Below are 22,607 nucleotides of genomic sequence, written 5' to 3'. Positions count from 1 at the left end.
TATCTTGTATACCTCAGAATACAACAGAGACCAGTGGAAACTTCATAATTTTACACAGTTTAGATTTTGGTTAACAGGAGACACAAGTGCTACAATTCTTAATGAAACAGCCCCCCCCCCCCCCCATTTTATTTATTTGAATAAATGTCGAAGTGGGAGAAAAGGGGAGGAGAAGCCGCCTTATTTAAAGATTCATTCCAATGTAAAGAGATTTCATTTGGCGAATTTACTTCTTTTGAATATCTTTTATTTTAAGGGGTGTTTCTAAAATCCTATCTCTAATCATCTACAGAAGTCCAGGACATTGTGCAAATTTTGTTGGTGAATTTTCTGAATTATTGATGACCATTTCATCTTAACTGGAGATTTTAACATTCACATAGATAACATGATGGATGGTAATGTCAAGGAATTAATATATATATATATATATATATATATATATATATATATATATACAGACGTGGACAAAATTGTTGGTACTCTTCGGTTAATGAAAGAAAGACTCACAATGGTCACAGAAATAACTGGAATCTGACAAAAGTAGTAATAAATAGAAATTATATCAAATTTAATCAAGTCATACATTGCTTTTCAACCATGGTTAAACAGAATTTTTTTTAAAAATAAACTGATAAAAACAGGCCTAGACAAAAATGATGGTACCCTTAACTTAATATTTTGTTGCACAACCTTTTGAGGCAATCACTGCAATCAAACGATTCCTGTAACTGTCAACGAGACTTCTGCACCTCTCAGCAGGTATTTTGGCCCACTCCTCATAAGCAAACTGCTCCAGTTGTCTCAGGTTTGAAGGGAGCCTTTTCCAGACGGCATGTTTTAGTTCCTTCCAAAGTTGCTAAATAGGATTTAGGTCAGGGCTCATAGAAGGCCACTTTAGAACAGTCCAACGTTTTCCTCTTAGCTATTCTTGGGTGTTTTTAGCTGTGTTTTGGGTCATTGTCCTTTTGCAAGACCCATGACCTGCGACAGAGACCAAGCTTTCTGACACTGGCCACCACATTTCTCTCTAGAATCCTTTGATAGTCTTGAGATTTTATTGTACCTGCACAGATTCAAGACACCCTGTGTCAGATGCAGTAAAGCAGCCCTAGAACATAACAGAGCCTCCTCCATGTTTCACAGTAGGGACAGTGTTCTTTTCTTGATATGCTTCATTTTTCCGTCTGTAAACGTAGAGCTGATGTGCCTTGGCAAAAAGTTCCATTTGTGATTCATCTTCCATAGGACATTCTCCCAGAAGCTTTGTGGCTTGTCAACATGTAGTTTGGCACATTCCCATCTGGCTTTTTATGATTTGTTTTCAACAATGGTGTCATCCTTGGTCGTCTCCCATTAAGTCCACTTTGGCTCAAACTACGACAGATGGTGCGATTAGGGTAAAGGAGACCACGGAAGGATTTAAGAACAAATACAAAAAACAAAATAATTTTAAACTGGATTCTAAAATGAACAGGCTGCCAACAGAGTGATGCTAAAACCCGAAAAAATGAACGTGTTCATGCTTACGTGTGCCAGTTAAAAGATGCACAGCAGCATTTTGCACCATTTGATGGCGAGCAATGCAAGACCAACTAACCCAAAAACAATCCATTACGGTCGTCCAGCAGAGTGGTTATAAAGGCATGGATAACGGTCTCAAAATGCTGCTTTGTAATAATAGACTTCACTTTGGGTAGCTGCCTTAAGTGAAAAAAGCTTGCCTTTACGAGTGCCTTCACTATAGTCCATTTTAATACCCAGGTCTTTGATGAGTGTTTTTTTGTACTGGGCTAAATAACCCAGATCTACAGCGGACGACCCAGTCATACAACACCAAAAACAATAAAAACAAATTTTTCTCTTCATTGAAATAATTTACCTAATAATTTGTTTTGTATTAGCCTTGAGCAAGTACTTTTAATTTTGAACTTTAATAAAGTAAAGTTCTGGGCTGAACCTTACCAGGAAATAAAACAATTTCATCATAAGTAGAGTTTTATATGTAACCCAACCAAAAAGCAAAATAGTAAAATGATTGTAAAAAGAACAAATCTCTAGTCGTAATCATCATTTTAACCACCAAATATTGCCTAAACCCAGCCAGGAAATGACCAAGATATTTTTTTTTCTTTTTTTTTTTTTTTTTTTTTTTTTTTGAGATGTTGTATTATTAACTGCTCTAAGTTATGAGTGAAAAACCATTCTTATATGTTGTTCTTGAACTTGTGTCATCAATGTGTCAACACTTCTTTCACAGCTTCTTACAAGTAAAGATTGAGAACAGATTGGATTTTGCTCCTCCGAATACTTTAGGGAGAACCTTGTAGGTCATATTTCTAGACAAATGACCTGCATGATCAGATCTGCTCAGATGGAGGACAACAGTATCTGACTAACATCACCACCTGAAGCAAGTTACTGCCTCATGTGATATGTGTGATGTCAGATAATATTTGCATTTTTGTTGTAGAGAACAAACCCTTCCCTGTCCATTACTCTTAACACATTTAGAAAAGCTACATGCTTCTTCGGCCATTCATTTATGTACAGTGTCATCAAGCATCTGTTTCTCAACTGATTAGGGTTTGCTTACTAAGTTGTTTGTTATAAATATGGTGAATCTGATATTATCTCATTTCTGTTTGGAAAATGACATGATAGATATACATATATAATTACTGTATGTATATCTGAAATTTCTGAGCTATAAACATAAATGCTAGCTTTACAGTCTCTTTGAGATCCACAGATTTCTGTACCGCTGCACTAGACTTATTCAACTTTCATAAAGATGATGTTCACTTTATCTACAGCTACAAAGATTAAACCAATTTACATTTTTGGTTTGTTTAAAAAATGTCACTACTATACACTGATACTGCTCTTGAGAGGGTAAAATAGAGGCACAGAAGTGTTTTTAAATTTCATAAGTAAAAAAGTTTAATACCAAAACATAAACATTATATAAGTTTCATACATCTGAGTTACCCCACTTCGTTTTATGCTTGCTTGTCTCACATTTGTTGTATTGGAAAGTCAAAATAAATGTGATTTTTCCCTCTAAAAGCTGCCAGATATTACAGTTCCATTGAATTTACATAATTATCTCAGAATTATCTACCCATTCTCAACACTATTTTCCAACTAGGAATATATTTAATGCTGTTTATTAAAAACTAAAAATAAAATGAATTACCATTTTTAAATATAGCAAGAGTCTGCATACAGTGCATGAAAATGCTAATTACTTAGTCACTCAAAGCAGACTTCAATAGTCTACTTGCTTGGAGGAAAAAAATGAGCCAAAGTTTCTGAAAATAAAGTAACTTGTCCCCAGTGATCATGCTTTGGGCTTGTCTTGAATCCAATGGCTTGTGCCTAGTTGGGATACAGTCCATGGAAGAATGAATACTGATTAAATACCAGAAATCTGTGGAAGCAAGCATCACTATGTGAACATAAACAAGGAACTTCTGCAGAGTAGAAAGATTATAATCCAAAACACACCTAAAAATAAACAATTTAGTATGTAAATGCTGTGTTCCCTCAGAAGTTCAGTCGTAAGTTTATTTGATTTATACAGAACATGCACAATAGAAAAGGAAGCTATAAAACTTGCAAAAGTGAGAGTTTATTGTAGATATAAAATGCAGAGTTCCTACAATTTTTGCTTTGGCTTGTTTTATAAATTTGACTAATTGCTGTTTTGAATTTTTTTTTTTTACTTTTACAAAGGAGGTAAAAAGGAATACAGAAAAAATATGCAATATGTTGAAAGTGACTGCTGCAGAATAGCAAGCTAGGTATTTTGTTGGAGGCCTGAACGTGTCCAAATGCTTCTTTAATCACCATTTTTAAAGTTTGATTCGAATGATCTTGCATCAGATCTGAGACATTTTCCACCACCTCTAGTATTTGTCTACAAGAGGTAAAAAATGTTTAAAGCCCACTGAACTTTGACAGATTTTCACACTTTGGTGCACCCTAAAAATGCATAATTCAGTATTCGTCTTGCATCCTGGCTCTTCTCTGAGCTGTCAGCCAATAAAAAACAATCCAGTGTTGACAGTTGTCTTCTTGCTTGCTTTGTTCCTTTTCTCCAATTCCTTTCCTCTCTTCCTCCAATAATGCCCCTTTGTATTTCTTTGCTGAGTCAGCGCATTTAATCAGTGCGCATTCAAAAGGGCCTGTGAGTGTATAGCTTATTGCAGGCATGTAATGCAGTGCTGTAAACAAAATACAGCTCTCACGAGAAACTCCAGGCTGGTAAAAATATAAATAAATAAAAAAAGGGGTGAAGTGCAGTTTCAGTGTGCCATCAAAATGAGTCAGAAGCAGAAGTTTTATTACTGATGTAGTGTTGCTTTATATCTGAGTAGGAACAAAGTTTTAGTTTAACTCTACCATCTCACAATTTACAAATATGTAACGTGATTAAGGCTGTCAAAAATAACGCATTAACATTGGTAACTAACTTATGTAATTAATTGTATTAAAAATCAGATCCAGGTCACTATCATGTGAAGCTGAAGAATGAAAAATGTTGATAACAGCAGCCTGTTTCAATTAGATATTGTTTGCCTTTATTTTCTTTAACTCTTCAAAGTTAATGGAGTTTGCCAGTGACACAATTGTAAAATCTACTAGCCGTCAGACAGCCATGCACATATCTATGAAAATGAATCAGGTTCAGCTATCTAGTGAGAGTGAAACAGCAAAAGGAAACAAGGAGACGTCTTCTCTAAATCATTGCTGCTGTGCAGATGTTGGAGACACAGGGCTGATCATTTATGTGATGAGAGAAATTATGAACAGGTTCTGAGAAACAAATCAGAGCAGGACGCTTTATTAACAAAGTAGTTGAAAGGTGGTCGAAAGGATTTATACTACAGCTATGCAGGGGTGGATCTAAAAAGGTTTTGATGAGGGGCCAGGCAGGGGCACCGACCTGGAAAAGGGGGGCACAAATGAGACCTTATTTTTTTAAGGTCTAGATTTTTTTAAATGTTGAACTGATTATTACAACTAAAGTGATCATCTATGTAAAGACTTGAATAAAAACCCAAATGAAAGTCAGTTAATAAATATTTGTGAGGACTGGCTTTTTTTTGTTGTTACAATACAGTAAAAATGGGCTAATTTCAGGCATAGTTGCGAATGGTGATTAATCATGATTAATTAATTTGTAAGCTGTAATTAATCTGATTTATTATAGATAGAATAGATAGAATTATCATTAGACAGCTCTAACTGTGATAATATTATTCTTTGGACAAGTGTAAACATGTATATATTTCATATTTCTCAAAATATTTCTTCTTTGCGATTAATTAAGTCTTTTTCTATAGCTCAATTATTCTATTTTCTAGTTACTACACGGCTGCAACAGTAGTGGATAGTGACCTACAATAGGGTGGTGAATGAATGGGCCGTGCAGACTTAAGTTCAGACCGATAATAATATAACAGCTATACATTGAGAGGTCCTCAGTAGCTCAGAAAAGCTGATTATTTTAAACTTCAGACCTCTTGTCTCACAAAGATTAATATAAAAATGTGTAAAAAAAAAAAAAAAAAAAAAACAACTCACGAACCACATCTTATGGTTGGCTGATCCAAAAAAAGAGATGTGTTAGAAATTATAACCTATAGTATATTACAGGAAATAGAAGAATGTGACGTTAACACATCACTACATCGAGAATACATCATTTTAATGATGAGTTACTACTGAGATGTAGCATAAATACTGATGTGTATGTTAGTGTGTGTTGAAAGAACATAAAATGTAATCAGAGGTTCTCAGAGATAGCAGATTGAAGGAGCATCTCTAAGATAAGAAGGAGGAGTTCACTAACAATTCTAAGATTATCATTTGTTCATTTTTGGGAATGTTTTGTGGTTACATACATTCTGTGTGAAAAAAGGGAGATGTGTTCAGCAACTTGCAACTAGTGGAGCACATTATCAAGTTTCTAACCTACAAAATGACCCATATAAGTGGTACAAAAACTGAAAGAGCTGTACAAGTAAACATTTGACGACATTTGAAGTTCATCTTTTTTTCTGTGCAACTACCAGGATGTGAAAGATGTTGTAACGAAGTAGTGCTGGTCAATATTCACAGACAATGTGGTGGACAGATTTAGTTTTATCAGTTGGGGTCTCAACGTCACTCTTTGTGTTATGGCTTGTAAAGCAGCCCTGTTCATTTACTTCTGTTGTAATGGATCAAGCTTTAAACCACACACACACACACACACACACACAAAGAAAACAAACAAATGTCAGAACAGGGACTCATTTAAAATTATATTTCTTTGTCTTTGTTATAGATATATATATGGATAGGCAAATAGATATATAGATGTATAGAATAGATGCCTTTGTTATGAAGTCATCTTCCTTCAATTACTTTAATTAGTGGATTTAAGGTCACCGTCACTGCCCCAGCAATTAATGAGAGAAATCTCAGAGCTGCTGAGGCAGATCCCGAGGCAGAACTGTCCACTTTATCTTAGCTTTAACACAAGCATAGAGCACAGATGATGATTTAGTGCTTAGGTTGCTTTAAAAGGTCACAGCTATTCATATTACCATGAAAATACTCCCATAAGATCACTGTACTGCATCACTAACATGTACCTCTGTTACTTTTCATTAGCTTATTCACAGATACCTTAAGGTGGGTGTGAAGCAACTACAGTTCCACAAAGTATATGTTTACTGCGTGTTTTTGTTTTTTTGTAAAAGCAGATTATGATGTTTTTAGTCTAAACTCAGAATTAGAACAAATCAAAACACAGCTTTGTTGCTGTTATTGCCAAGTGAAGACATGCAGGGGCTTCTTTTCTGAACAAATTAAATCCAACTCTGAAGCTTGATTTAGTTGATTTGACCTCAAATTAATTGATAACTTTTCTCAATATGTACAATTTCCACAAAAAAAAACATTAACACCAATGTTTAAAAGCATTAAAAAATGAGTAGGCAATACTATAAAACTAAAGTAGATTTAAATAATATATCGTTATTGAAACGATGGATGGTTGGATGGATGGATGGATGGATGATTTTGTGACGTTGCTGAGCCCAGTGTTCACAAATAGAAGAATATTGTCCAGGAAAGTTACCTTAAGAAAAGGCCAAAACTGGAAAACTTATGATCAGCAAGATTCCAGGAACCAAAATGCAACAACAAAACTCTCAAGGACTGAGGATTCTCCAGAAAGTTAACTTGAGTAATTGTGACCACATAGAGACATATCCAATCCCAACCATATTATTTTCACACTGAGAACCCCATTAAATAACCACTAACACTGATGCCATCCTGACCTGTCAATTCTGCTGCATCATGTTTGTTTTTGTGCTCAGATATATATTTTTTATTTTGAGCTTGTATCTTTTTTTTCTCCACCAGGTATGTGTTCTTAACAGGAGGATGATTTCATGGTGACCTGCAATGCAGGCCTACCTCGTTAACAATCCTCCTGACTTTACACATTTCTGAGTCACACTGGTTAATGAGACACTCTGTGACAATGACAGGAAGAAAACTCACTGTAATATGAACACTGCCCATCAGTTCGTGGGTACAGGTAGTACCTTTGGTGAAATAGAAATAAATGCATCAAAAACTAATGGGATAAAACACCCACATTCCCAGCAGATGATACCAGTGTGTAACCTATTGCTTTTGAAATATGACATAAAATGTTCTTTATCAGTACAGAATGCCAAGCCCAAGCATGGGGTGCTTCACTTTTCATATTAAAGCTAGGAAGGCTGATCTAGGTTTATAAGGTCGCATCAGCCTAGAGCTTGAGCAAAATTCATGATTCATGGACCATGAAAGGCCTTTAAAAACCAGCAGTGGAATTTTGAAACTCCTCACATGAAACCGCTGCTCATATGAAATTTTACCTGTTTTGCTCCATTGCATTTCAAACAAACTGCCTCTCTGAACACACAAGGTTTTCATCTTGCTGTCTTGCTGTGCTGCTGATACTCTCTCTGACTCTAACTGATTATGCCAGCCAGGTTGGGCCATACCTGCTGGTGTTTTGCTGAGAACAGGAAGCTCTTTGAAGATCAGGTTTCTTTCTAACTTCGGTGGACGAGGGAGCAGAGCAAGAGAAGAAAGAGAGCAAAGGAAGAAAAGGAAAAGCACAACTTCATGGGAAGCCTCTGAAAAGTTGGACCTGTAGATTGGCAGGATGTGATGAACGTGTGAATGGTGAAACCTGCTTGTGAGGTTTAGATAATAGTGAGACTTTCTCTGTATCAGAGTTCAAAAGCTGTTTGTGCAATTTTGCCACAGGATCAAGCTGAGAGCACTATCAGCTCAGTGCAGACACCTGCAGTCACAGCTGCACGTCTGTTGGCTTTGACATATGCCCAGATGTGACTCAAGTGCAACATACAGACGTTGATTTACAAACTCATTTTGGAGGCAGAATGTTGCAATATTTTTACTCATTCATGTGTTGTATAAAACATCCCAAGTACAACATGGCCGAGCTTGCTCTCAGTAACCTTGGCAAAACAGCCCTATTTACATTTAAGCAAAGGAAAGATCATGCCTGGCAGGACAAGAGTGACATTTTTAATAATACGTTATTAAAGTGGGGAATTTCAAATATATTAGGAAACAGCAGCTAATCTACATGTGATTATGCATTTATAGACACAAGCTTTGGTTATGTTTAAAAAGTTTTAGCAAATATGCTAAAAGTTAGAATGCCCAGATTTTAGTTGGTGAAAAAGAGGATGCTTTAGTGGAGGTGGGAAGGGGGTTGTTTGAGTGTAGTGTAGTCTACTATATGTGGCATCATGACTGTGTGGATACATGCAAATGTCTCCACATTCATGGCTGCTACAGTATGATAAAGAGCTTAATTCACTTTTAAGAACATTGTGCCCAATAGGTCTACTTTAGGCAAGGCAAGTTTATTTGTATAGCAAATTTTGTGTACAAGACAATACAAAGTACTTTACACCTACCTTTTGACATTTTTAATGAATTTATATTGTCTATATAAAACAACTTTTTATATTTTTTTTTCTTACCAAAGATTAAATGAAGTGTAAGCCTAAATGTGTGAAAATACTTTAACTGAGTGTCTTTCTGTTCAGTGTTTGTCCCTTTTTTAAAGCAATAACATACATCAGCCATGCACTGAGCTTCCTATGCAACACGACCAAGATGAAATTGGGATTTTTTTCTGTAGTTCGTCGGTGGATTAACATTTTGTTTCTGTATTTTCTAGCTCTACTCAAATCTAGAACTCCTGAACAGCTTCTTTCCTAGATGTCAAAGGCATTAGTCCAAAACATGCCCTTTGCCATTAGTTCGTCTTTTTAAAGTATTTGTGCAAAACTGTAGAGAAGAGTGAGAGAGTTGAAACCATCTTAATGGCAAAAGTTTGAATGGCTTCGCATTCCCAAGGGTGAGAAGCCCATTAGAGACTACAGACAATTACGGTGGTAGTTTTGTGTGTAGTGCCCTCTGGCGGCACCGCCATTACTGAGGTTGCCAGTCCTAATTACCTCCTATCTGCCGACATGGACAGCAGCATGGATATTTCAGTTGACAACATTAGAGTTATTAATATGTTATCTGGAGATCTGAAGTTATTGTGTTTTCCATATTAGTTAGACATTAGTGCGTTAATGTTTATGATTCATCTGACGGAAACTGATTTTAATGACAATCCACATTGTAACACAAAATCTCATTACAACATTACCCTGATAAGAGGAAATAACAATACATTTCACAATAGGCCCCAAATTAGATATTAACTCTCAGCAACATTGCAGCCCCACGTTAGTCTGTTAGCATTAACTAGCCTAACAAACGTTTCCTTTTGTGTCAAATTAAGCTGGATGGCAATATGGATACATATGATTTGGTGTCAGATTGCCAACTATTCACCAAAATGTACCTTGTTTTTGTTCTTGGGAATAATATCCATCGTTTTCTCTGCTATGAGGGCATGTCATCTCTCCTCTGTTTTCTGTATGTTCAGTGACCTGTCCAAATGCAAACACACTGCCATCAGTGGACGAACAGTGTCAGCCACTGGGTTGCAATGTAAATGTAAATGTTTGTGATCTTCGAATTCATTATTTGGCCACAATTAAAGTTTTCCGCTGCTATTTGAACAGCAAAGAAATGAAGTCCTTCCAGATTTCCCAGACATTAAGAAAATAGTGCAAATCTCACCTGTTCTGCTTTGACACAGTTTGTCAGGAAAGAAGATAATCTCAAACTTTGTTTGAAAAGTGTTAGTAAAAACACTAAAATATACTGTTCATCTACCATTATCACTGTTTCATAGTCATGAAACAGTGATAATGGTAGATAACACCTGCCATGTGTTATCCAACTTGCTGGACGCCCTCAACAATAACAAAATACAAAACAAAGTCAAATAAAGTTATTTGAAGTGACTTTAGGTAAGGTGGAAAGAAGAATAGAGTAAAAGTAAGTGAAAAGTAAAAGAAAAAGTATATACAAATCAATAAACAAAATAAGTTCATACAAAGGCAGGTTTAAAGTCACATAAATATTCAAACTAACAAGTCAGTTTCATATGTTCATTTGACCACCTGTAATGCTGTAGTGCCCCAAGTCTGGGACTGCTCTTCATTCAGCGCCAGTTTGTCTGCTTACCAGCGGTATTGTATGGCCATCTCAAGATCAGTTAAGTTTTTTCCCTTTTGTGACTTTTTCAGTGATCCTGTTTGTTTTTTGTCCCACTCTGTCCAGCTTTAATCACACTGTGTGATTCTTTGTTGTTCTTGGGCACAACCACCAGACCATCAGAGCTTTGGAGAACTGCAGCGACTCTCTGCCGCCACTGCTCATTTTCTGGTCTTCACCAAATTCCATTGTTATTAAACCTCTTATTTTCTTTTTCAACTCATCATCATTTCTTCATTTCTGTGAGGTTCCTGCAATCCAACCTTAGTTCTAACAAACCAGGCTTTGTAAATTTGTGTAAATGTAGTTTCTGATCAGCTTTAAGAATTTGGACTATATAATGTAGCAGATGGATGTATATTGTATCAGAATATTCTCAAAACAAATCTTCACTTACTATATGAAATGATGATCTGTAACTTAATAGGATTAATTGTAATCAAGAGCGTGGATTTGATTTTGACATAGTGACATAAAATTGGTCCACAGAGCCGCTGGAAGATGAGTGTTTTACTGCACTAGACATTTATTTGCAGAATTATATAACTGAGTGGATAGAAAACCTGAACAAGCAGAAGTTTATACTGCAAAATATTCTATTCAGTCACTGAAATTAAGATCTGGGGTCTCATTTATAACCGTTGCGTACGCACAAAATGGGGCCTGAAACTGGCGTACGCCTCTTTTCACGCAAAGGTTGTGATTTATAAAAAACAAACTTGACGTGAAAATGTGCGGTCTTTCACGGCAGCTCTGACCCATGCGTACGCTGGTTTTGGAGGCTGGGGGAATTGGCGACACAGATGGAGAGGTGGGGAATTAACAACACACTGCATCCAGAGTCCTCTTGTGGCAGCGTGGGGTCCTGTCACCATGTCTCCAATTAATTTTGCGCTCTGGCTGTATGACCGCAGATGTGATTTCGGCTCACTGGTCAGCGTGCATGACTTCAACCCGGCAAGAGTTCATAACCCGTCTCCGCTGTCTATGCGTCCTGCTACACTCTTCCACATCCAATTTCTCTATATTGCAGGAGAACAGGCCGACATTAAAAGGCAATTTGCAGCAATGTCCGGTTTTCCTAATGTAATCGGCGCAATTGACTGCACTCATATTGCTATAAGGGCCCCATATGTCGATGAATTCATGTATGTCAATAGGAAGCATGTGCATACTATCAATGTTCAAGTCATATGCCAATCCAACATGATGTTGACAAATGTAGTTGCACGATGGCCTGGCTCTACACATGACTCTTACATCCTAGCGCAAAGCAGTGTAGAGAAGAGACTGCAGGCAGGCGCTGTACGTGATGGCTGGCTTCTTGGTAAGACAATAACTTTATATTGACAACCAGCTTAGCCAGATGCAGACCACTGATGCACTGTTTCATTGAAATGCAGGGGACAGTGGCTACCCCCTCCGGCGCTGGCTCCTGACCCCCTTCCCAAACCCCCAGAGCGCAGAGGAGACCCTGTTCAATACCGCTCACTCCCGTGCGCGCTCAACTGTAGAGCGCGCCATCGGCCTTTTAAAATGCCGGTGGCGGTGTCCGGATGCGTCAGGGGGTAGATTATTGTACCATCCCCAAAAGGTGCGCAGGATCGTGAGGGCGTGTGGCGTGCTGCACAACCTGGCACTGAGGCACGGCATCCAACTACCTCCTGGCCTCCCCCCTCCTCGGAATGCCGACCCTCACCCACAGCCCCCTCCCAGACACAGGGAGTTCCAACACGGGGCACGGCTCCGTGAGGAGGTCATGCAGCGATTAAGCAGACAATAAGGTTCACTTTTTCACAAGCTCTTTTAATGTGTTTGGAATGTCGAACATAATGTCACACAAATTATGCAGTGTTGTTCTGATTTCCTTCAGTTCATTGATGGTTTCTTTTTGATCTCGCCATGGTCCGCTCTGTCCCGCTCACAGAGTTAACTGAGGTAACTATGTGTTGCCACTCACGACACTTACTCTTATTTGTCACGCCACTACTGTGGCTACCAAACAAAATAATTTTTCGACTCTCCACCTCACTCACTAATGCATCGATTTCTGCCTCTGTGAAGTTGCGTTTTTTGGTTCGCTTCCCTGCGGTTGCCGTTGTTCATGGATCACAACATGGATCAGCTGGCTCATTTTAATACACGCTGAGGTACTTTGCATTGACCATTTATGGTGGAAAGTGGGTGTGTAGTGGGCGGAACATGAGCCAAATTCACCTGCGCAAACTTCAAGGACGAGTGTGATTTATAAAGGGGAAATTGCTTGCACCTGTGCGTACGCACGGTTTTATAAATCAGAATATTTTATGGCGTACGCCAACTTCCGGTTTTGGGCGTAAGTACACTTTTAGTAAGAATCCTACGCACAGTTTTATAAATGAGACCCCTGGTCTTTTTCCTAAACTGAATACAGGTCTATTATACTTAATGATTTTTGTGATTTTTTGCGATGAGGACATCTGTTGGCATATTTGCTTCACATCAATATTGTCCACACCACGGTGCAAACTATGTACATGTACAGAAATGTTCATAATCACAGTACAAGAAATCCACTACTTATATTAATCAGCTTGATGAAACCTTGAAGAAAAATGTGACCATTAACAGATATAATTATAAAGTGATAAACCGTTGATACACAGCAAATCATCATCCTTTTAGCGCTAATCATTTTGAAAAAGAAAAACTTTATGTGATCACTTTGACTAATTGCAACTGCATAGAATTTGTGATGTTAATTGCAACCCATGTGAAAATTATGGTCCTGTTTTTTTGCAGGCATCTGTATCAAACACAAATGTACCTTTTAGTCTGTACAACATTGTGTGAAGCTCAGATAAACTCTTCAGTATGTTGTATTATGACTTTGATTAGATTGTAATCAATTATGTAGATCAAGTCACCTCTCTGAGAACTAAAGCTCCTCTCAACCTTCATCTCCACCTGCCTCAGCATCTCCTCCTCTCTCTGAACTATATGCAGCTTTGGGCTGACAAAATAACACATTGATTCATGATAAGGAAACACTTTTTTGGCTTAGTGGCTGCCATTACCATTATTCATGAGACAATGGAAGGTGGAAAAAAATGTATTTCTGACTTAAACATTTATGTTGACTCACTCTAAAATAACCCCATGGTGTCCTTCTTTCTTTTCTTTGCTCCTGAAGTTTCAACTGAAGACACAGAGACGTGTCTAGTGTCAGCACTGCTGACACTAGAAAGCTAGCTCTTTGAATGGAGTGACTGACAGCCAATCAAGTAGCACAGAGCCACTCAGAACAGTTTTAATGGATTATAAAGCTGGACTTAAAGCAGCAACCAGTATTGCTTAGCTGTCCTGTGCAACAGAAAATAGTAGGGACAACCAAGAAGTTGCTGGAAACTGGTATGGACATGTCCCTATCGTCACTATCCAATTTTACACCCATAGTTGTAATCCTTTTTTCCCTGGTTTTCATATTAGTTTAAACATCTGTTCAAAGATCCACAGACTTGAAAAGACACACTAAATGAACTGAGTTCCTGGCATGTTGAGCCCCATCCATACCTTATTCCATTCATCCATCCCTCCATCCATCCATCCATCTGTCCATCCATTGGCTATCCCCTCTCATTCCAATCCACAGATGCATCTAAATGTTCAGATTTTGGAAAAAAAATCAGATTTTGTACTTCAAAAATCAAGACCACTTACTTTGAAAGACATTTAACTTTCTAATGGTACTGATGTTTGACAAAATGATGTGTCATTAAAAAGAAATGACAGAAAGAAACATCTTTCTGTCAGATATAGACTAAATTTAAGGAATTTCTTTTGAAGCGATATGAATTATGGCACCTTCTTTCCCATCCTGATTTTCCGCCGTCTTTCCTGTCAGATGTTTAGTAGGAGGCCATCTTTTATGACCCTGAATGACTGATCTATATACCATGAAAGAGGCTGCAGAATAAATGGCATCCCCTGCTCATTTATCAGGCAACTGAGATTGATGGCAGCTGATCAAAGAAGAAGATAAAACACAAGTGGTCAGTCTCTGCAAACCCTTTGAAGTAAACCCAATGTCACCTCATTAATGCAAGGTTTAAGTTCACATAGTATAATTTCAGAGTTCCTGATGAAAATTCCAAGAAATGCACACGTTGCAAATGCATATGGTGATATGGTCATTAGTTTGGGTTGCTGCTCTGAAAAACTGTAAATAGTTAAAAAATGTACCCTGCACTTTTAACCATCTGTGCTTGCAGTGCAGATTATGTAGCCTGAGGTGATAACAGAAGCTCACTGCAAACGAGATGTTTTTTACAAGAACTGTGTGAGTACTCTTGTTTGGCTTCTGTAGAATTACCTTCATAAAACATTGTGTTTGTGTGTGTGTGTGTATGTGTGTATGTGTGTTTTAGTAGTCATTACATTAAATGGATTGCAAAGCATTCCTGAGAGCATTTTCCTCTTAAAAGCCTGAAAGTTGTCCTTGTTTTATGGTTTGATGTGAGTGGTTTGACGAGCCTGCTGGGAGTGAACTGAACCTCCTTGCTATCGTGAGCAAGACTTCTATCATGCACAATTGGAAGAAGTTGTACGGTTATGAAAATAGCACAATCTATGCAATATCCTTTGTCAAACAAATGCTCAGTTGAGATATCATTTTATTTACATGTTAGGTGTGTGTGCGTGAATATAAAAAAGTATGTAGAACTTAATCAGGTGGCTGGTCTGAACTGCCTAGGAGGCTTTATCTCTGCATGAATACATAAAGCATACTTTAACAAGGTGTTGATTTATTATTTTTAATTGAGGTTGTCTGATGTATATACTGTATAAGTAGTCAGTGTCTATTCTGCAAAAGACAGTTGTCACAGCACTCAGTCTGCAAATCATAGAAAAATTCTACAGAGACTCAAAGGGGGCACAAAGCTGTGAATTTTATCATCTCATGTAACTTAAATCTGATCATTTTATAACTATATGAGCAACTGCTGTACTGTGAATTATTAAACCTAGAAAGCTCAAGGTAAATTTTGTTATCCAGCGGGGGCTTTTTTTTATGCAAGCAGTAGAGCACCACAGAGAAACACCAAACCACTCAACATACCAAAAAAAACATTGTAAAAGGAAAATTATATCCATTCTGAAATACAACAGAAAAACAATTGCAGGTTGTTTAAAATCCTGATGAATTGGAGATGGAGTCTGTTTTCATCTGTTTAAAGATGTGCAAAGGCATTGCCCTATTCAAGCCCCATCTCTGAACTTTGGCTGATTTTTACATATTGGCGCCTGCTGGTGAAGGCTAATTTAGCATCAGTCTTGCATTCTGTCTCTTCTCTGAGCTCTCTCCAGCCAGTAAAAGTTAAGCTGAATGTTGATGCTCGTCTTATCGTAGTCTGTTATGTTTTTCTTCCTTTCCTCACTTCTTTTAGTAATGTCCACTTAACGTAAAACAAAACAAAACTGTCACACAGTGCCGTGGGCTGCAAAAAGGTTTTGAAGCATTGTTGCTTAGCTTTGGGACACTGCAGGGCAATGATGGCTTCAGGAATGTGCAAAAAAACTGTCGAGTGATTAGCACAGAGATTTAAGGTTGGAAACTTTTAGTTTTGCTTAAACAAGATGATTTCTGGTCCAAGTCCATTTTCTTAAAGCTTTGCCTTACAATGATACATTTTTCTCAGGCCTTTTGTGACTGACCTGAAGTCAACCATGCCTCACTTAAGGTACTGTATGTTTTCATACAAATAGCTTTGCCAAATATATTTGCAAAGAAAATAAAGCCTTTCAGTTTTGCTTAATGGGAAAGAACTAATTTCCCTTCAGAAAATAGAAATATCTCTGTTGATAGCTCTATTTAATACAAAACAGACTGGTGCCTTCAGTCATAAACATTACTGCAATAAACCCTGCTTGTTTTAGTGTTTTCGTTTTCTTTTTATTATTATTATTATTATTATTAAAAAAGAAGTCTTTAATCAAGAAAATTACTACTCGCTTCAGGTTAACATGGTTGGGTGCCTATCCTTAGGTACGGCATATGGCTATGCCATTTTCTGTTGATGTATCTTGATAAGGAGATGTGGAAAAGTTGAACCTCAGGCAAAAATGTCTCTGGACGCTGACTTGAATAATAAAAAGAAGTTTATTACAAAAGTTCAGACATCAAAACTGTAATTATGTAAGAATTTTTAATGGCAAGTGCAACAAGAGTTTCATCTTCATATGCAAAACAAGTCTTCACACAGAGTGCACTCAACAGAAAATAGATTTAGTCAACTGGGATGAACACAAAAGCTCATATTTAGACTCATGTTTGAGATTTTTAGGGTGACAGTGTTGAACTTAAAAGATTTTAGTCTTTTGAAGAAGAAAGACAAACAGCTTTGAGTTGGAAATTGCGTTTATGACTGCATGTCAAAGGTTTAAGATTGTTTTATCGTCACAACCCTTTAACAAGTAGAAGGGTTAACTGATACAAGAAGAACTTTTCTCACAAGGCACTTCAACATGCTTCACAGCAGCACTGAAAAATTAGGTTCTTCTAACAACATGGCAAAAACACAACCTTCAATCAGAAAAAGACTGAGTCTGTATTGTCATGCTCGACAAAGGTTTCCTGCATACTTCAGCTGTGGAAGAGTTATGGGTCTTGATGCAATGCCATCTGAGGGGTCAGAGATCAGAAGTCTCCAGTTTATGTTTGCAACTTTACCCTTTATGTACTGGTATCCCTTCACATTCTTTGAACTGTTTAAGATATCAAAACAAGGGGAAGACATTAAAATCACATTTAATTTTTCTTTGACAAACATAGTTTTAAACATCCATCCGTCTTATGTTGCTTTATTCAAGACCGGGTCACTGGGGAAGAAGCCCAGACTGCCCTTTCCTCAAGCTACTTTTTCTAGGTTGTCTGGGAGAAATCCTGAGGGATTCTCAAGGTAGTCAAGAGACATAGTCCCTCCACCGTCTCCTGGATCTTCTCCTGGGGCCCAGAATACCTCACTTGGGAGGCGTTCAGTACAGCAGTTCTACTCTACTCTGCCCCTAAGGGGGAGTGCAGACACCTGAGGAAGAAACAAATTTTGCCCTTTTACCCATTTTTGAAACATTTTCGCACAAATTAGTTAAACATTGGGATTTTTCTACTTATATTTGCTTTCAAAGACTCAGTGTTTCATGGAGACAGATTTTCTATCAAATCATGATTAAAATCACATGTTAACATCACCTTTTTAACATAACTTTTTTCCCCATCACTAGAAATAAATTTACCCTGTCCCATCTGTTTTGGAATTTCCTACAGGCCTAAAATACAAAACCTGATCATATAACTCATGAAATGACATAGATAAGACAAACCATTTTGGGTTTTAACTGTCTGTGATGAAATAAAATAATCAAATTAAACTTTTTTTCTTTCCCTATTCGTGATTTTCCTGTCCCAGTTTTTACTAACTTGGGTTTGCACATAATTTAGCCATGCTTTGAAAAACCACAGACATGTGCTGGTGTACAGTCATAGTCTTTAAGGTGATGGTAGTTCTAGGAACTTCAATAGAAGGTAACCAAACTTCACTTCTTGGATTTTAAAGACACCTCAGCTTTCATTCTGAGACATGTTTTAACTAGTTGGTGGGAGGTTTTTAGCTTATAAGTTGTTAAAAGTCAGTAAATCATTTACATTATTAACCGTCAAAGTGTAAATGGTTATTGGGAAACGTGAATCTTGCAAACAACCCTAACATTTCTTTAGTCCATTATTATAAAAACTGAATTTTATGTGTATTTAAGACACTGTGAACCATAAAAATCAGGGGGCAACATTACTGTAGTTCTTACTGTTCAGACTACATTTGAAGGTAGGTTGCAGGAAAACACTACCTTGTGTGAATTCTTAAGAATGTCAAAAAAAAACAAATGTTAATGTTAACCGTGAAGCATGCAGAGTCAGCCCCCATTACTCTTTGGTGGATACAGTAGGGGAGGTCCTGTGGTGTGGTACAGGAAGCTGTGACCTTTCTTGGAAACTCGGGCACTAAATCACTGTCTGAGCTGCTACGTTTCCATGTAGGCTAAGATAAAGTGGACAGCTCTATCTGGGGATCTGCCTCAGTGACTCCTAAGACCCATCTCATTAATTGTCGGGGCAGCAGATGCAGGGGCAGTCACCTTTGGTTAGAATAATCTAGATTTCCAGTTTAACAAAAGAGCTAACCAAACAGATTCAGCAGCAGAAATGTCCTGCTCAAAAAAAAGTTGGAGGAGCTACATTTTGGTGAATTTATCTCTTCCTGAAGGCTTTACGCCAGAAAATCAATTTCACAAGAAAAAGATATAATAATTTAAACTTTCTTAACACAGTATTGGTAAACATGATGGCTTGGATTTTTATCCTGATTCGGTGTTGTTGTAAGTGGAAAGTTTTAACTTTGACTAATCAAGTGAATGCTGACGTCACAGCATCACAGCAAAAGAATGACTTTATCATAGCTGGTAGACATCTCTTTTTTGGCAGAGAATAGCCTATACTTGCCTTTTAGGCTTGTGTTTGTGTAGTCAGCCAGCTCCGTTGTGAGCATGATTGTGCACGCATGCTTGTGTAATACTCTTGTTACCAGAGGTTTCTGCTAGGGGACACATTAGAGAACTCAGACCAGATAGAGTTGCTGAAATTGTAGGATGTGAACAAATTGCTAAACATGATTTTCTTCACTTCTCCCCTTAAAAAAAACATCAACCCTTACTTTAAACTTGAAATGAAACTGTAACTGTATAAAAGCAATAACAAAAAAACTACATGTGTATGCATGTAACAAAAATGTATGTAGGGGTGGTTGAACAATGCTTATATAATGGATAATCTTAATTTCTCATATATTAAGCGCATGCCTGAACTAAGCAGAAGTCTGAGTAGCCGAATCTCCACCAGGACAACCCTCACAGATCATTCATGAAGGTGTTGATTTATTTTTTTATAATTATCTCAAAGCACTTAAATTCAATCCAGTTATAATCCTTTCAAACTAATTAGTTGTTGTCCAATTATAATGGAATCAAATCAAATTCCTTATAATCCAAATTAGTCCAGTTCATTATTTCTGTGTTCATATAATGCCATTTCATAAAATGCTGCTAACCGAAGGAAACAAATAGTTTGCACTGATCTTCTCTTCTATTCAACATGCATCCTGACCATCTGCGAGGCAACAGTAGAGAGGAAAACTACCTTTAAATGGGAAGAAATTTCCAGCAGAAACTCAACCGCATCAGGCTCCATCATGGACAGCCCCACTTCAGGCCTTGGACATCCGCAATCACTCTGGATTGCTGATTGCCTACACCTGGGATCTATCAACTCAGCAGTCCATATATACTCCAGCGCTACGCTCATTCCCTGTCGGACCTGGTTGCATCACACATGGACCATGCATCTTTTCATTCCCAGCTCTGTGTTTCCAGGATTCCGTCGACTCCACCTTCTGTCTCCCAGTCGTACGACTATTCCTCTGTTAACTATTTACTGAATAAAGCTTTCTAAATCATTCTTTGTCTCTGAGGAGTCCATCCGTAACAAAACCAAGACAGACGTGTATCTGTCTTAACAGGTTGACGGTAGAGAGGACGGGACAGAGGGGTCAATAAACACAATTACACCATGGATACCTGTTCACGGCTTGTAAGCAGCTTTCAGTTTTTGACCCCTCCTTCCTCCAGTCTCTTCATTCTTTCACTGCACTTTTTATTTTTAAAAGCATGGCCGCATGCTCCTAGTGGATGGAAATGAGAAACGTGCATAGAGGAAGTCATCTCATCAAAAAAAAGCATGCTTTTTTCCCACAGTTTAAGAGGTACTATGCAGATGTTATCCTGAGTTGTGGCCTCGGCTGCAACACCGGCTTCGTGATCAGCACGCAAAAACAAAATTAACCAGCAGATTTTCATCCTTTCATCCTGTATCTCTTCATACATTGAATAAACACATCACAGAGAACAGTGCACTTTTGCAGAAACTTTTCCAGGTGATGAGCTTCTGGCTGACCGTGGTGTGGATATAAAGGAAATTTTAGGCTTTATGTGAGCAGAAGTAAAGATGGCTGTATTTACGAAGTGTCAGCTCGATGAACGAGATGATGAGAGAAAAATGAGGTGGTACACTTGATATTTCACATAGAAAGGGTTACTGGCTGCAGGTTTTTAAATAAAACGATACAGATATGGATGAAACGCCCATGTGCAGATGAGAATATCCCTTTCCTCCACCAGATTGTGATAGTTTGTTGTTCCCAGATTAACAAGAGTCCCAGTGCAGTTCTGTCAGACATCCAGATACAACATTCAGGACGGTTTACTGGTTTCACAGGTTTCACAGTAAATATGCCATCAGATCCAGTCAATTTGATTTTACATTCTATTGTTGTTGCAATAACTACATACTTGGTCATATTTTTGACTGCTTTTATTTCTACTGCTCCTTTAAACAAGATGTATTAAATGATTAATCTGTATATTTAGACTTCTGTCTTTTCCTTTCATGAATCCCAGAATATATTAATTTATCAGAAATTAATCCACAATGATGAACATATAATAGATTTGATTTCAAAATCAAAATATCAGAACAATAAATGTTTAATTACCATATAAATGATCAGTATGATGGTGTAGTTGTAGCTGACTGTTTGTAGACTTGCAGGTTTTAATCCATCTGTTTGTAAAATGGCACCATGAACATTTGATGATCAGTAGTTTTTAAGTTTAAGACGGTGTAGAGACGTACACCAAACACAAGGTAGTCACCAATGTCTTAGACTGAAAGAGGTAGCAACATGTCTAACCCTGAACTTTAATGGTTGTTCAGCAGATTGTAATGATCTAAGCTATTAATAATTAGTGTTTCTGCATCATAACAACTCTTCACTTCTCCTGTGAGTGTATTATAGTGAGGACATTTCTTTCTAACACATTTTAGACATCTTTTTAACACAGTTTATTGGTGAGAAACCTGAAAGTGTTGATGGAAACAGTAGCTTGGTTCCCCCAAAATGGTGGACATAGCCCCAGTATTGCTACATGCGCATTCTCTATTGCCTCTAATGCTAGTTAAGAGTAACACGTGACACTGGTAAAATAACTCCACTAACTGCTATATATATCTTACAATATCGAGTACTGATCCAATATCTGTCTTATTTATATTAAGAAGTCTATAAAATTTATAATTTAAAGACATTTTAGACTTTGAAGACATTATAGACTTTGATGTATAATATTGTTTTTACTATCATTCAGTGGCCTAGCATAGGTTAAACTATAAAACATAAATTAACACATGAAAACACCAATTGCTCCAGAATCTTGAAGTTAGACTTAGAAAATGATTTCCACAACGGATAGGGGCTGGTCATTCAGGAGAACGTATTCTAAAACTTTGTAATTGTTGTGGATTTCTGGCTGTCTTTTGCTAATTTCTTGCTTTTTTAAAAGTACCAGTGTTTGTTGTTGCTGTGGCTTGTTGCGCTTTTCCATTGAGAGAACAAACTCCTCATGCTTTTCAATGTGATGTCAACACAAATGCTTTATGAAGTCACTGGTGTAAAACTTGGCAGCATTTGTGCTGCCTCTGGAAACCTCAGTCCTGCATATTAGGCATGTTGCTGTTTTGCTAGTGGGATTTTCTAATGGGTAATAAACAAATTGCTAACATAACACTAAATGTTAACGCAACAGTGACTCACGTGCAGTTGCTTCTCAACTTAAAACAATCTGACTGAGTAACTTCCTGTGTCTGTGTGTGGTGGTGGGATTGGGCAGGAAACAAAATTATGATTTATTTTCCATGGTATTGGATGGTGTTTAGACAGAAATACTCACCGATCTAGATTACCTTACATTTG

The 22,607-nt window shown here is 37.5% G+C and overlaps 1 long non-coding RNA gene across 1 annotated transcript; it reads right to left on the bottom strand.

Annotated features, from left to right (window-relative positions):
* Nucleotides 1–8,939: 8,939 nt before the first annotated feature.
* Nucleotides 8,940–22,035, bottom strand: LOC121647731. Its single transcript, XR_006011881.1, has 3 exons — nt 22,023–22,035; nt 19,452–19,456; nt 8,940–8,996 (listed from the first exon to the last, which is right to left on the bottom strand). It is a non-coding gene; the product is annotated as an uncharacterized LOC121647731 (long non-coding RNA).
* Between the last annotated feature and the right edge of the window lie 572 nt (nt 22,036–22,607).

The sequence above is a fragment of the Melanotaenia boesemani genome, chromosome 10 (assembly GCF_017639745.1).
Source record: "Melanotaenia boesemani isolate fMelBoe1 chromosome 10, fMelBoe1.pri, whole genome shotgun sequence".
Taxonomy (NCBI): domain Eukaryota; kingdom Metazoa; phylum Chordata; class Actinopteri; order Atheriniformes; family Melanotaeniidae; genus Melanotaenia; species Melanotaenia boesemani.
The sequence above is the reverse complement of the archived record's forward strand: the minus strand, read 5'-3'. Positions and strand labels throughout refer to the sequence as shown.